This window comes from Mycteria americana, chromosome 1 (assembly GCF_035582795.1).
Source record: "Mycteria americana isolate JAX WOST 10 ecotype Jacksonville Zoo and Gardens chromosome 1, USCA_MyAme_1.0, whole genome shotgun sequence".
NCBI lineage: Eukaryota > Metazoa > Chordata > Aves > Ciconiiformes > Ciconiidae > Mycteria > Mycteria americana.
In genome coordinates, this window is record NC_134365.1 from 10,525,278 (window position 1) to 10,540,602 (window position 15,325).

A 15,325-nucleotide genomic window follows, 5' to 3' on the forward strand; every position below is an offset into this window, starting at 1 on the left:
CTTAAAGACACTTGTAGCCGAGTGAATTAGTACTTCAGAGAAGATCATTAAGTGCAGCATATAATCAATTTTGTCAACACATTTCTTATGGAAAAGGAGAAATTGTCTGGATTTTTCAGAAATCTGGATCCTTTCTGCCTCACTTATATTAGATCAGGGTTAAAGAATCAGCAAAAATACCAATCTCTCATTTTAAATTAGTGTATAAGCCTCGTTAGGTATTCAACCTAATCCTGATTATATGCAACCTATGTGTTGCTACATGGAGGCCAAAATGCTGACTGGTTGATCCTGCTTACATCCTGCTTCCTTGCCAGTCTAAAAAACATATGGAGTTTATGAATATATTTTGAAATTCCTGACATAAAAAAGCTTTCTTGAAGGGCTTTATTTCTACAACTGTTATTAGATTGAATTTGTGGACAAGTTATAAATTACATTACTAGGTCTGGACCTTGGAAGTCCAGACTTAGTGAAAACTGGATACTCAAAGTTATCCCTTATCGTAAAGGCCCATGTGGTGACTGCTGTAGGAATCTGACCAGGGATTCTTGGTCACGCACTTTGTGAGGTGGAACTTAATAGATGGAGAACATCTGTAGCCCAAAGGTAAGATCGGCTTTTACTGGCAAATGTCAGGAGAGATGCTGGACAATGGTCTTGCTTAGTTGGTTCATATTTAGTGATGTCTCCTGGTAAAGCTGAGCGCTTGTCATGGAGCGGATGCTAAAGCACCATCCAAGAGAATTCTTGCTTCCCCCTATGGCCAGGAGTGGAATTTTCAAGCTGATTGCAATTACATAAGTCCACATTGGAGGCAGGTTCAATTTTGTGGATATTATTTATAAACTAATGCAGAGTGAACCATAAAGACCAACCTTACTGATGACCATGAGAAAAAGTAAAGCTTCAAAATAGATAGTCACAAGTGCTTTCCTTTCCATTTCCAGATATTTCAAAATATTTGCCAAAAACTTTAAGCTACATTATAAATAGTCAGTTGATATGTGTGTGTACATATAGAAAAGAAAACACAAAAACATTGTGTTTAATGTTTTATGCAGCTGAACTTGGATAAATTGAAAAAACTCTCCTATATCCTAGAAAATTAAAGCTAAATTTTGAATTATGTTTGAATTTTTTTCTCAGTTATTCCACATCAGAATTACTCAGTTTATCAGTTTATAAATAATGTGTTTCTCCTAATTCTTTTTCTCACAAATTTCAGTTTAAGCTCTCCAAACCAAACTGGTTTTATTCTGTCTCTTACATCACTTCAATTGTTGTTCTCCACATTTAACTGACAGTTTTGTACCTAATGATTTAAAGCAGCTACAACTCAGACTTGTCCCATACCTACAGTATTGTTTACTGGTCTATTGATCAGAACAACAGGAAAACAGAGGGCAGGGGCTGGAGCGGATTTAAAATAAGCACTTGGCTCAAATAAATATTAATTGCAGATAAAAATTTTTTTAAAGTGTACTCATATAAATCAATTTTTTGATTTATATGTAAAAATTAGTAAAAATTTTTGACTAAGCTTTTCTGAGTAAAGGTGCATCCCTTTGACAAACCAAACTAGAACCACATCACCAGAAACAATCTCCAAGGATCCAATCCATGCTGTGCACCTTCAACTGCTGTTAAAATCAGAAGCATCTCAGAAGTTAAGACCCCAGAACAGCACTTACATTTGAAGTTATTTGAATTGCAGAAACACATTGTCTTCTAAAATTGAGGAAGGAACTAAATAATAAGCAATTTTAAAATAAGGCAACTTTGCCTGTCTTCTTTGCTCCTCTCATGAACCTCCTGTCAGGCTTCCTGGTACAGTTTAAAGGAAGCAATGCCTGTATATTTAGGAACACTATTTAAGAAAGCATAAGCAATAGTCTAATAAAAATAGAAACCAAACAAACAAAAAATGAGAAGCAAGACTTGTATATAAGAATGTGTGGCCCATGATCCTCCCTTTATGTATCACTGTCCTTCCTTCCCTTCTTTTTGTTTATTATTCTCCCTTGTTAAACTGAAGTTCTAAAATTTTACCCACACTGAAGTCATGGGAAAATTACCATTTTTCTGTTTGTGTAGACCAACAGGAAATATATTTGCTACACTAATAAGTAGCTATATTTTTTTCCGTTATCTGAAAAGCTGACCATCAGGATTAAAAAAAAAAGGTGCCATGTGTATGGTAGGTTAAAAATAACACTTGGTATGTGATTGAGTGGGCAAATTGCAATCTTGCTTTCTTGGACTGATAAGGACATCGTGTAACTGCAGGAAGCAAAGGGACAAGATCCTTCCTCTGAAAATTGCAGTTCAGTCTGTTTGCTGATCTCTCTGTTTGGTCAGAGAATCCCGATCCAATGACTTCCGATTACTCTCTCCCCATTTCTTCCACTTCAGCTCTCTTGCCTCTTTCTCACTGTCTGACTGTCATGGAAAGGAGAGTAACAAACAAAACAGCCTTAAAAATATAATGATACTATTCCATTTCTAAACAGGAACCAAACCACCTTTCTTAAAAAACTAGTAAAACTCAGACTTTATTTGGAGGGTAAATGCTGGTTTATAATATGCAGTTATATGCAGTTAAATATAAGTAAAATATAACTAAGTAGCGCAAGGTGTATTTGGGGCTCATATGCATTTGAACAACGACACTTTGCAGACATGTTGAGGTATAAAAGGCGGGAGGTGAAAAGGGAGCCCTTATAGCAGATTTTATGTATCTAAATACCTAGCTAACACAGCATATGAAGCTAGATTCACTCTTCCATATGGAACTATGAATCTGCAGTATCAACACAGAGGAAATATTTGCGCTGTGGTCAGGGACCTTCACCATAAGTTTCAATGGTGCTTCCTGAGCTGATGGCAAAGGGAAGATTGCGACCCCCTCAGTAAAAACTGCAGGGTTCTTAAATCACAAACTGTATATAAGTACAAATTAGAGATGTAGGCATTTAAGAACATGATAGAATAGCAGGACTACATTTTCTACAACCTTATCTCTCACAATTTACTGAGTGGGTCAAAGAGAAACAATCTGGTGGAACAAAATATCCATCTGAGGCTCTTGTTCTTGGTGCTCACTAGTCCCATGCTGCAAGAAAATTTATTTCGTTGTTGGCTTGCAACAGAAGTTTATATAAAGTAATCCATTTCTGAATAGCCATTTGGTAAGAAAACGATGCATTACAGTTCTTCATTTGAAGAGTGAGAGTATCCCAAAGCCATGACCATGATTGTAATCATACCGTATAGCATCCCGATGTAGTATTTAACATGTGTTTGTGAGGTGCAATCCAGCTTATGAAAAGGAGCATTCTGCCTCCTGTATAAAGTCTTACATTCTTATGCAACTACAAATTCATACTTTCTTATCAAAAACAGGTTTGAGCTGTGTCTTGCAGAACACTAAGCTCGTCAATAAATAGTGAAGCCAAAAGGAGATTTTTGTCTCCTAAAATAGACAGAATTTATTGCCTCACTGGCGATCATTACTCATTGGAACTTACTGAAAATCAGAACCTTTAAGTTTCTCAAAAAACACAGTAAAAATGTCCATTTGTCTCTCTAGAAAATATTAATCTAACTTACTATGTAGTAATTGAAATGTGCTTTGAAATCTTTCATAATTAAATTGTACTATGATACATTATATATGTTTAAATGCTTCTTTCATGCTTTTCATGGTCTATAGAAATTTCATGATACTGTTTATTTTGTCTTAATATAAATAATTATATTTGAATATGTTGATCATATAAACCAATAAGCAATAAATATTGGATTTATTGAATTCTACCTTAAACTTGTGTTGTACCACCAGAGTCTAACCAAATATATTTTTCTAAATCAAATTATTTATAAATTCTGTGATACACTAAATATACATTTGAAAGGTTAAATATATAATGGTTTAATGCAGTCATTCTATTGTAATATTGGTTTAATTGATATTATTTTGGAATTCCAGGCTGTTCACTTTAGTAAAGCTGTTGCTAGATATTACCTTTCTAAAAATATACAATTGTAGTCACTGACAGCAACATGCAGCTTTTAATCTTTTTCTCTCTTTCTAATTACTTTGACTCTGATGAATGCTGCTTTCCCAAATTTAAACATTTTAGCAAATTACCCAACATTTTTCTGCCATTTAGAAATAAATTACAAACCGGGAAAAATAGGAGTGCTGATTTTGCAGACAGAACAACTATTGGTGTTTGCAAAAGAGCATATTACAAAATCTTGTCCAAAAAAACATAAGCAAGTTAATTGCCAGCCAGTGAGTTCATTATCACTGACTTCATGAAATGCTTCCAAATGTCAAAAATCTATACAGGTCAGAAAAGGCTGGGTTTCTCCAGCTTCTATTTGTTTATCATCCAGCAATGAAGGAGAGTTCATTTCATTAAAATCAACATTTTTTTTCTGAAGAAAGCAAGAGTCAGAGACCCTCCACCCCAAATTTCCCATGATGAATTGAATATGCATCCTTCCCATGTGCTCTGTGAGAAAAAATCTGAGATGCGTCTTCAAACCAAATATAGAAGATGAAGTAAAGTGCAGAGAAAAAAATTTACTCTGCTTCCATTCTCACCAAATCGACATTTGTGACTCCTGTTGCCGTGATGCCAACAAGGAGGGGGGTGGGGGGGTGGGGGGTGAGGAGCATCTGCATCCAGTCTCTTCCTTTTGCATTTAAATAAATGTCTCAGTTTTGGTAGTAGAAGATGAGTACTGGAAGAAGTGCTTTCTGTCTCAGTCTATGTTTTTCCACATCTAGCTTCTAGTAAAACAGTACTCCACTACTGTTCTATATAGATCAAAATATCCTAGGTGAATTATGATGAACTTTAGACAAATCAGATGAGCTATCTGCAGTCAGGCAATGATTTTATCTTAAGGAGTTACCTATTCAGCAGAGCGATAGGTTTTAGGGGTGCTCCAGGAACCTTCCAGTGATCCAAACTGCCTTGTTAACTAACTCATAAAGCACCTTTAAAAATTCCAGATGGAAAAAATTCCAAATACGGCTAAAGAGATTGCTCTGCCTCCACAGGACCTGCAAAATGAGTGGAAAGTCCAAAAGAAAACAATGTGGAGAAATAATATCCTAAGTTTTTCCAAACTATATGGTGGCAAGATAGACCTGATTTCCTGGAGAGGCAGGCATCTGTGCATGACAAATCCTGTTGAGGGAATGAAAGTTGTGGGAAGAATTTTTCTTCCAGAACACACTGTAAATTTTTAATATGTACATTGAGCTGGCAGAGTACCATTTTCAATGGCTAAAACTGCCTACAGCTGTATTTCTCCACCTCAGAAAGCTGGTGGACTAAATCACCCTTTCCATAATATGCACTGGTAGTTTCTGGGAGTCTCTCCTAGGTGTTCCCAATCTGATGTATTTCTTATTATCCTGTTTCCTCTTCAATTAGCCAGATGAGATTCTGCTTATCAGGGAACTACAGCTCTAAAGTCTAAGTCTTTAAGGCCTGTTAGAAAGGAATTGCCTTTAGTGAATCAGCAGGTGTATTTGTTTGCTTGGAGGACAGTTCAGTCAAGTTCCAATTTCTTATTTCTAATTCGTTGGATGTGGGAAGGGGCACTTCTTTTTCTACATATTCTGTGATTCAAAGTAAAAACAGGATAAGGTTCAACTGTGCAATAAGCTTTCCATTTGCCTCTCCACCCCAAACAAATGTAGGCAATATGAGCTCCTCAGCTCTTGCTTTAACAAATTGAAGTGAATTGACATGGCAGTTAAGAGAGAATGCTCCAGTCATATCTCAGTTTAATTTTTACATGACATAATTTTTCTGCTCTTGACGAGCATTTGGTAATGTCATCATTCTTTCAGGTTTGCTAAGAAACAAAATTGTACACATATTTATATCTATTATTTTAGGATATTGTTTCTGACGTATTTTTATAATCAAAACAAACAATGATCTGCCCAGTTACTCCCTCTCCATGCTTTTTCCTATTACCTCATCTCCGCTCTCAGTTTGCAGAGGATTAAGGAGGAGAAACATCTGGTTTCACTGACCAAACAGAAGTGGGTGTTGGTCAGTCCTTCATTAGAATGTGTGACAAATTCTTGCCCTGAAAATATTTGCTCAGAGACACAGTGTCCCTCTGCATGGATAAAGAGCCACCAGCTAGAATGCCATCCACTAAATCTTCGCAGGTTTTTCAATTCACTCTGTTTATGGAATTGAATCTGCAATCCTAAATAGTATGAAATTGCTTATTTATTGCAGTCCTCTGCATCTATAGTTCATGTGAAACTAGTCATTAAGCTGGGTAATGTTTAAACCAATATCAAGTGTTCATATATATGAAGTGCTGCCAAGTAAGCAACACAATGTCATAGAATTTTTTACCAGATGGGTTCATTACATCATCCAGTCTGAATGCCTGCATCACAGGCTGTCAAATTGCACCAAAACATCAAAAAACTCCAAATTTCAGTTATGTTAAAGCATTTCTGGTTTTGGAAGTTAAATATGCATGCATTTCAAAAGAGATTAAAATGGTACCTAAACTCATATTAGGCAGGAAATTAATTAGGTGAACATTACCTTTATGCTCATGGCATAAAACAAAGGTGCCATGCTGCAAAGGGAAAAAGAAAAAGCTGAAGGCCCACATCAACCCTAACCTGAAGAAGTATTTCTTACTGAACCCATGGCTTACCTATGTACTCCTAAGAAAATGAGAAAGTACTAGCCAAGCAACACATGAAAAATATTTTCTGCTCAGTTAACAACCCAACCTCCACAACTGGCCGGGCTCTGAACCTTCCAAAAAAAAGACAAACATCCTCTTGTGAAACAGGGTGAAAAAGTTCCTTCCGAACCAATGCATATGGTTATGTGAGAAATTAAAGTTTATGAGTTTTGGCTATAATAATTACCTTAATGAACAGCTGTATATGTGAAGTTCAGTAAGGATAATGAAGAAAGGGCAATTCTGTTCTTCCCATGCTTTGCTAGGAAAGGGATAATGGGTATTGCATAAATAGAAACAAAGGCCGGGAGGGACCATCAGAACATTTTATGTGGTCAGTCACACACTGCATAGATAATTTCTCTCAGGTGTTGAATTAAAATATTTTCAGGAAAATATGTATTGTCATTTCAAAGAATCCAGATAATGGTAACTCCACTGTTTCTCTGGTAAGCTGTCCTAATATTTAATTTCTTTCAATGTTAGGAAATAGCCACTTACTCAAGGTTAAAGTTATCTAACTTCAACTTCCTGTCATTTAAACTTGATATGCCTTTCATAGCAAAGTTGAAAAGTCTCCCACTATCTTTACTATCTTTTCCACATCTTTTCCACATGTAAGTACCTATGCACAAAGATCAAGCCACCTCTTCACTTTTTTTGATAAGCTGAATAAATATAGCTCCTTAAACCTCCTGTCACAAGGATTCCTTAATCATATTTGTGTCCTTCCTGTGACCCCTCTGCAGTATTTTCACATGTTCTGGAAGTGTGGACACTAGAACCAGACTTGCTATTCGATGGTGTGTATACAGACAAGGTCACTGCCCTACCTCTGTTTGAGATTCCTCTTTTCATAGACTTAAGTGCTGAGTTCTTGGCACTGCATCACATTGAGAAATCTCTTTTTAGCATTTTGCACTTGACCCAAAGTTCTTCTCTGGAGCCCAAAGTTATCCGAGTTTACACACTTAGTTGAGGCACCTAATTAGCAGTCTCATATGACAAAGTCAATGAAGAGATTTCTAGAGATGCCTGTCACTGTCAGTCGTAACAAGGCACCTGGTATGTCAAAGATCCTAAATGAGGCACCTCAGTCTAATATATGAAAGTAGACTGGACAAGGATCTGAACCTCCATCTTCTAGGGCATTCTGATGTACTTCAGATATAAACTGTGCTCCCTATTCCCAGATAGACCACTTTGGATACGGTTGTATTAAAATCTACTTTGTTAACTTCTGACCTTTAACGCGGTACTGAGAGCATTCCATAACCTGAATGCACCCAGAGCTCTCATTAACCTTTTCTCTTCATTATTCATGCCCCCTCCCCACACTCTTTTAGTAAACTTTACTAGGAAAGAAATCATATGATTGTTTAAATCACTGCTAAATTGAAAAATCTTCTTTCTATCAAGAACAAAATTTAGGGAAACCTTCAGTAAAGGAGGATTCATCAATGCATACCTAATAACAACTACACTTTGATATTGCACATTATTTCATCAAATAGCTATGTACTAAGTGAAATGCCCTGGAGAAAGCCAAGTATTCTGTATTAGCACAGTTGCTCTTATCAGTCAGTCTTACACATTGTAACAGACAACAGGTTTGTTTGACAGTACTCTGCATCCATAAAATGAGGTGAATGACATTCATTACTTTTGAATACTGTCTAAATATGGTCATACATGAAGTTTAAGTTCAATTTGGCAGATTAGTAGAGAATGTGAATTGATCAGCCATATGAAATGAATTTTCTGTCGTATTAAACCTGCCCTTTGCAAGATTAAAGACAGATGGTCAGGAAAGAATGAATCAATACAGAGGGATAATACTATTATCCTGAAGAGAAAGAAATACTCCACCTGTGTGGTAATTTGATGGGGGTAGGTTAAATATTCCAGCTCTCATCATAATGATTTTTAGATTCTGCCACCTTTATTTATAAGAGAAAGTATTTTTCTAAGTGAGGGCACCTGGTGAAGTCTATGGCATTGTTTGAGGTGTGGAGGTACTGCTCAGTCAGATGTTAGTCATCACAATTAAAGCCAGCAAAAAATGAACAATGACAGGGTTTAGTTAATATTTTTGCAGGTTTATAAAATGCACCCTTAATATTCCATAATTCTTCTATGATTTATGACTGATAATTATTCTTATTTGACTGAGATCTGTCCAAGAAAATTATTCCAGATTACAATGTGAACTAAAAAGAAGTATTACTTGCAGTTCATGTGTGTCATCAAGAGGCAGTGGATCCACTCCTCTGCCCTTTCTTCCAGAATGGCCCGTTTTGGCACGCCCTGTTGAAGCTCTGCAAAAGGACTGTTGGCTATCTAAGGCTCCACAATACGGAGATAGACAGAACTTCCTCAGGGTATCTGCTTTCCTTCTGAAATCCATTTTCAGTGGAACGTACCTGTTGTCCTCTCCATGCCCAATGCATCTGTTGCTCCATCCATCACCAAAACCTGGACTGTAGGCTCAAACCGTAGACCTGTATCCTTCCTTTTTTAATATTTTTTTCATGACCTTTGTCCCCAGTTGTTATGATAGCAATCATTAGATGAAAGGACTTTTATTTGGTATTTGCTCTGATGTGACCCTCACAATCTCAACACAAGTTTTACTGTCAAAATCAAGGAAAAGGAAAAGCCTTGACTAGCGAGGCTCTGTGTAAAGACTGTGCACTTCCCCACAGAAATCCCTTCAGTTTTGTATAACAATTTTGTACTATCTTTAGCTCCTCTTTCACCTTCGTCATAAGACTGTATCTCCATATACACCTATTCAAACCTTCTAATTCTAGAGACCCCTTACGCGGTCCCTGGAACTTTCATATATACTAACTGTCACACTAGTGCAATATAATCATAGCTTATTTTGCTAAAGCTCCTATTCTATGCCATAGCACCCTAACGAGTTTATGTGTCCAGCTAAATTCATACAAAGGTGTGTCTCCTAAAATTCTGACCAAGACAATCACTTCTGCTTAAACACTCTGACCTGCTAAGGATAAATGCCTGTGATTTCTGTATGCAGGCTTGAGGTTTTTTTTTTTCTATTGCCAGAGTATTTCACATGCATTAAATCAGGGAAATATATTATTTTTGTCACTTTAGGCCAGATATTTTGACACAAGTCACAAATTGCTAATCTTTTAGCAAGCCCAGACAGCAGTCTGACATAGCTCCAGATTTTAAACATGTTTTAAGATTGGAGCCCAACGTGTCTTAATCATTTAACTGTGGAATAAAATGCATAGACGTGAAAAATACATCTGAATTTTTAGGGAGGATTTAATGTCCGTAATATTTTATGCACTCTCATCCCATAGGACAATTGATCTTTTCAGTATGTCACTGGATAGCAAAGAGGATTGAAAACAGATCCTCAGAAGAAATACTGCCTCCCAAATAGTCTTAATTATGTCCAATAGCAAAGAACTGACTATTTCAGCCAGTTCTCTAAGGACTCTATTCCTAATATTGTATCCCCATTTGGCTCAGAAAATAAAGCTGAGTGAACATGGAAGGTGTAATTTTCAAATTTAGTAGTCTTCTGACAACAAGCAGAGCAATTTTTTCCCACTGCTTAGATCCTTTGAAAATTAGTATTTGGATATTTTTAAGAAGATATTACATCATGAAATGAAAGGTTCTTTCACTGTTGGAACATCCCAGTTTTACTCACCCATATAGCTGCATATCTGTGCTATGCTGACCTAAATAGGCTAGTAGGTTGCAACAGGAACTTATTAAAGTATTTGGAGCACAGGTTCCTTTATATAAACTTCATGGTATTGATTCATTTTCTATTGGTTTTAGATTTTTAATTTCTTGAATGAGTTAGTTGGATTTATATCAATTAGGCACCTACCTAATATTTGGGACTATAGTTAGCAGATACTGCTAATACACATTTTTCTTAGCACCAAAATTTAGTCTGCTTAAATACAAAAGGTTATCCGATGTGAGATGTCTTTTCAGGCCTGACCCAGTACGTTATTTTCTGTTGTTATGCAAAGAGAAAGTATTCTACTGTATATCTCTTTTACCATATGTCTTCTTGATGAGGCAAGTGTACAGATTAAGACAGGTCATGGAGTTGAGAGTTCATTTTAGAGGCTTATATTTGAATTATATTTTCTGCTGATTTACAGACATGTTCTGTGATTTTTCAGACTTTTTTTTTAATGGGGAAGTCAAGGTTCATCCTTCCTAAAAGAAGCCTCTGCATAATGTATTCAGTGTGTCCTTCTATGTCAAAATAAAAAAGTAAGGATAAGTGAGTATACAAGAAAAAAGAAAAGAAGTGAAAAAAATGTTTTGAGAATATACCGAACAAAAGAATATTTGCAAAAAAGTGTCATGTGAATTTATACTAAAAACATTATAGTGCAAATGAGAATGGAAATCAAGATGAGGTTTATTCTGTGCATTACACTCTCTATTGTGATCACAAAATTTCTCTGGATTCACTCAGTATTCAATTTCTCACATGAGAAAAAAAATCCAGTTACACCAGTGAAATGCTCTACAAATCTTATATATGATTCGTTTTGAAGTAAGTTCTTTGGTTCCTCATGTTAGGCTGGTGAGTGCACATGGATACATATGGATGTGCAAAATGCCAGACTTTAAAGGTGCAGTGTTAAGATTAAACCAGACTTAAAAATTATGTGAATAAATGGGAAAGTACATATGGGCAACAAATGTTTTCTTTGTTTAGAAATAGCACACCTGCTATGTTAAATATTTTTGAATTTTATTTTCTACAGAATAAAGTCTGTTATTGTCTTGGAGATTTCATAAGTTACATTCATTTCCATGGCGCTAAAGATTGTTGATAAAGCTGCAAAGGTGTCCCAATGTGTACCTACCTTAGTGAATTTTTTAAATCACAGTTTTTCCCATGTGTTACTTTAATGTTTTGTTACTTTGGTTTTAAGACAATATTAGAAAAAAAAAATTGAATACATGGAACCAGTGAATCCAAGAACAATATCCCCTATTTTGGGATAAGGGTGTCAGTGTCATTCTCATAAAGAACAATGGCAAAATTGCAATGGACTTCAATGGAAGTGCTCTGTGAGAGGATGTAACCCTGCAAGTGAAAATTAACTTCACAGCTTTTGTACAGAGGTTCGAGGAAAGCTTCTGAACATGCTGTCTTCAGAGTAGGGATGTGAACATCCCCTTGGCAACCCTCTCCCTCCCACATCCTCTCTATTTGCAGCTCTCCCTCTTGCTCTGGGCTTCAGTCTCCAACTCCGATGACCCTTGTTGAAAACCCACTTTACCAGGTCACTCTGTCAGCCAGACAGTGCATTAGGATGTCCTTTCCCTGTGGAGTCAGTGTGTCCTAATGTGTCCTCATCCCTTCCCAACAGTCTTCTTCCTCAAACAGGGCACTACGATCAAATAAGGTGAATCTTTGATGTTTACACTCCCTTTTTTGATGCTTTAGGAATTACTTGAACAGAAAAAAGGGTGCATCATATGGCATTAGAACCACATGGCTTTATTAAGGTTTTTAAAAGAACCTTTCTCCTAGTTTCGCCCAAGCAATGCATCGCTATTTTACGCTTTCCCATTTGATGTACTTTGCACGTGAACTTTCTTATTCACAGTTCTCTTTAAAAAAGTCTAAAATATATGACCCCTAGTAAATGAAACGCAACAAACAGCTCTTGCATGTAATGTCATTCTTACTCTAAGGTTGAATAACTATGAGATCATTACCGCTAAGGATGATTTTTTTCCAGTGAGTTACAGTAATAATGAGTAGTATAGCCAGTGTTAAAAACTATATTCACAAAAATCTGCACAGTCTCTCCCCACAATACTCTAGATATGATTTACCATCCTGCAATATATGTAACATGGACTTCTTAAAAAAAAAAAAAAAACACACAAAAAAAACCACACAAAAAACAAACCCCAACCAGAAAAGTACCAACCACAAAAAGACACAGGTCTCCTGGAGAGCAGACCTTGGTTATACTGTTGGAGCATATGCATACACAGTTAAGAATGTAAATAAAGGTTCTGAAATGGTTTAAATTTGCTTTTAAAAACTGCCAGTATGATATGTTTTACTTTTCTGTTACCTGGAAAATAATAAAAATTGAAAGTGGAAAAAAAATCCCCTTACAGAAAACCAAATTGTTTTTTCTCATACAAATAATATCACAGGAAAACCCAACCAAAGCCTCTATATTTTTAAGTCCCGGATTTAGTGAAAAGATACAGCCATTGTATTAACATTGAGAATAGGCTTAGGTACTTTGCTGAATAGGAGTGGAAGTAAGCATATGTTTTAAATTACTCACATGCATAAATGCTGTCTTGAACCAGAGCAAAGCAGCACTTGGCATTAGAGAAAGCAATTTTCTGCAACAAAAGTTAAATGCAGTCTTTAAATTTTAATGTCTCTGATTGACCTTTTCTTTCATTATTATTTATAGCCTACATTATTCTTCATTGTCTAAAATTATCAATTCATATCAAGTTAATGGCAAAATGCTTGATGCCCTTGGAAATATCTTCTATTTCTTTTTAAACAACATTATTATTTTAATAATAGTTGAAACTGTATTACGTTTCCTGAGTTGTAGGTATCATAAATCAAACCTAGAGCCCCATTTCTTTTCCCAAACTACATGTGGAAATTTGTAATTCCACTCCCAGCCCTCCATATGCGTTTTTGCATAATTTTTACCCTAACTACTGAAAAGTGCCCGTAAAATAAATTGCAATGTTGAATTGCTGTGTTGGATAATCTGTGAGCAAACTGTCAGTTTTCTTCTGACATTTCTCAAGGGATTCCAATGTCACAAACAGCAAGGAGGGTTAGAATTATGGTATTAGCCTTCAAAGCTGATTATTAATGTGTAACGCTTATTTCATTTAAACTGGCATCCCATGGAAGCTGACACATCTAACACCTGATCTTCAGTTACTTGTCCCAGTGATGGGAATAACTTACTGCAACCATGGAATATTTGGTATGCTGTCCTAAAAGGCAAAGGTGGAAAATCTCTCTTGGAGGAGTCATTGCTTACATTTTCAGTGACTTTTCAGACACTTACATGCATCTGCAAGCATTTATGAGATACGCATCCTGCTTTATATCAAAACTGGAGAGATCCACTTAGAAACTTCTCCAAGTTGCACTGAAATCCAAATTTTTCTCTGCCTTCAGTGTTAGCATTAGATTATATATTCAAGCTACAATCCTTATTCAGAAATTCCAGCTGTTAAAATGTAGATAATGAAAGGATACTATGCATACTGCCTAACATTTTTGTGCCACGGTCACATAGTTAGCTGTTTTAAACACATTCATGTCATGAATGTTAAAAGAGATGGGTTTATCTTTACCGTTGATTTCATCCGGATTCTCAGGGGAATGGTTAGCTACATTGGTAGCTTTTTCATTGTGATAATATAATATGGTGTACAGTGACACAAAATCCTTCCACATCATCTGGAAGACTCCCACACCGGCCTAGTCTCCCTGGTCTGAGCATTAGTGGCATTTAGCAGGAGAAGACCTGAATATGAAGTGTGGTTTATGATGGTGGATCATGGTGATCGCTGGTGGGATCACGTCTTGTTCTACAACACAAAAATTTCACTTTCTGTTCCCTATGTAGGATGAAACATGAGACATACACTACAAACCATGAAGTATGGATAATACTTCAAGTATTTTTTCTAAAATAATTTTGTTTCCACACCTGATCATTTTACCTTATTTTTTGTAATCAGTTTTAAATTTGTTACTTTTTGCTTTAATAGACAAGTCCATTTTTATTTTTCTGTGGGGAAAAGTGAACAGAAAGCATTAAGACTAGAAAAATCTCTTAAATTTTAACTCTCAGTTTATCTCTCCACTTACTCCTACAACTTTCTCTCAAAAAATCTTTTTTTTTCTTTATTTAACTGATGTATTGACAAATAGTTTAGTTGAGATCCCAGAAGAGAAACTTTTTCATGAGTAACTTTATTTTTAATACCTGATTAGAGAATAAATAACATCAGACAGTCAGATTGTTTAGAAATATTAGATTTTACATCATATTTTTACATTTTTACATCATATTTTATGACAATGATGACTTCCAGTCCTTTTGTACAGTTTCACAAGGTTTTTCTTTCTCTTCTTGTGTTCTCCTTACTCTTTTTTCTACTGATGACCTAAAATGTTACAGTATTTAGTTTTGCAAAATACCTGGTATGTGATGTTTGAAAAGTATGGAATGGGGCTGAGATTTCCACACACAGGGAAATATTTCTTCATTGTTTGACATTTACCCAACAGCAGAGGGGGAATAGTTACTAATGATGTGCAACTGAAGCTGATACAGCAGAAAATAATATTCCTGCACTACCCGTCTCTACCCAGGATGATTATTTTCTGCTGCATCAGCTTTAACATCAGGCACTAATGTGCCAGGGTTAGGTTAACACAGGAGCTTCTGGACAGGTGAGATTCTGAATGCCTTGTTACCTTGTGGGTTTTAGGACAATTACTGAAATTTTGTGTGGTTTTTGCTTGCTATTT

At 35.9% G+C, this 15,325-nt stretch overlaps 1 protein-coding gene across 1 annotated transcript in view; it reads left to right on the forward strand.

Moving 5' to 3' along the window:
• The window catches only part of SEMA3E (semaphorin 3E), a 145,625-nt gene that overhangs the window by 90,531 nt on the left and 39,769 nt on the right, over window positions 1-15,325 (forward strand). The window lies entirely within an intron of this gene.